Genomic DNA, 1,794 nt, shown 5'->3' with positions numbered 1-1,794 from the left:
GTCATTATGCTCCAATTCTACCCCCTGATAGTGGCAATAGTGGCTGGAAGCTACAGCAGGGCAGGACACCATGGTGCCAGCCTTTAGACAGACACACATATGGCAAAAGCTAGAAGTAAATCAGGGCTGGAACAAGAAGCAGAAGGGAAGGAAGCCCCTTGCAATCAATAGGACAGCCAGGCCTCTCCAGCGATGTGTCCTCTGGTAAGCACTGACCACAGCATCAGTTTAAAAGCCTGTCTTGTAGATAATAGGTTCTGAAAGTTTTCCCCCAGGTAAATACAACAAAATTGTGTGATGCTTGAGAACTGCAGTGTGCAGTTTTATGATCAAACTGATGGCAGCAAAATCCCAACCTTTTTGTCACTGTTACAGGGACAAATATGTGGCTTGGCCTACTTGTGTCATGTCAACCACCAACCAATCCAACACCACCTTTTCTCCTGATGGGCATCCCTGACCTGGAAGCTCTCCACATGTGGATTTCCATCCCATTCTGCTTTACATACACCATGACCTTGCTGGGAAATAGCATGGTCTTTCTCACTGTAAAGCTGGACAAAAACCTCCATTGAGCCTATGTATTATTTCATTTCCATGTCAGCTGTCATCAACCTCACCTTCTCAACTGCTGTCGTTCCCAAAATGCTGAGTGTATTCTGATTGGATTCAAGAGAGATTTGTTTTGAGGCCTGCTTCATCCAGCTGTTCTTCACCCACACACTCATGGCAGCAGAGTCAGGGGTGCTCCTGGCAATGTCCTTTGACCGGTATATAGCCATCTGCAACCCCCTGAGATACCACATCATCACTACGAGCTCAAGGATGATCCTGCTGTCTCTGGCCAGGGAAAATGGTGTCATACCACCTTTAATGCGTCTCCTCATCAGCTTACCCTACTGCAAAACCTGAGTCATCCCTCATTCCTACTGTGAGCACATGGCTGTGGTGGAGCTGGCCTGTGCCAACCCACCTGTCAGTGATCTCTACAGCCTCATCGTGGCAATAGTATTGGTGGAAACAGACTGTCTTCATCACCTTCTCCTATGGTCTTCAGGTCTGTGATGAGGCTGCCATCCCAAGAGGCTTGTCTTAAGACCCTCAGGACCTGTGGGTCCCATGTTTTCATCATCCTGCTGTTTTACACAGGCAGCCTACTCTCCATGTATCTGCAGATGTTCTCTTCCAGCTTGGCACCTCACATCCAAGTCCTGGTGGCTGGTTTCTATTTGATGGTCTCTCCCATGCTCAGCCCCCTCATTTAAGGCATAAAGATGCAGCGGATCCAGGAAGGGATCTTCAAACTGCTGGAGCAGTTGACAGGACTCAGGATCTCACAAGCTGAGAGAGGGAAGCACCACCAGAAAATAATTCATCCCATCCTAGAATAGCTGTGAAATTAAGTGCAATGAATTATCCCCCAGAAATGTCCATCTCTCTATGGTGACTAGAAAGTGAACCTGGACCAGATGCCTAATGCTGAGATGGCAGTAGCTGATTAACATGAAATTAATGGGCCAGTCCTGATGGGTTCTGGGTGACTGCCATTTTGGCCAATGCACTCCTGTTTTCCAGGATATCACCTGGGAATGTTACTTCACAGTAGCTCTCTGATCTCACTGTGTTTCAGTCCCTGTGGCACATGGCTGAGGTGCCCCACAGATCAATGTGCATCAGCCAGAGAGGACAGTTCAGTCCACCAAGCACTAGTGAGATGATACCACAGTGCTCACTGCCTCAGGTTCCACGTGGAGGGGAGAAAAGGATGCTCTGACCTCTTCCCAGCTCACAAGG

The 1,794-nt window shown here is 48.4% G+C and overlaps 1 pseudogene; it reads left to right on the top strand.

Moving 5' to 3' along the window:
* Positions 1-383: 383 nt before the first annotated feature.
* On the top strand, positions 384-1,391 carry LOC130144278 (olfactory receptor 52K2-like; annotated as a pseudogene).
* The last annotated feature ends 403 nt before the right edge of the window (positions 1,392-1,794 follow it).

Source organism: Falco biarmicus, chromosome 2 (genome assembly GCF_023638135.1).
Source record: "Falco biarmicus isolate bFalBia1 chromosome 2, bFalBia1.pri, whole genome shotgun sequence".
NCBI lineage: Eukaryota > Metazoa > Chordata > Aves > Falconiformes > Falconidae > Falco > Falco biarmicus.
This window is presented reverse-complemented; position numbering and strand designations above follow the sequence as displayed.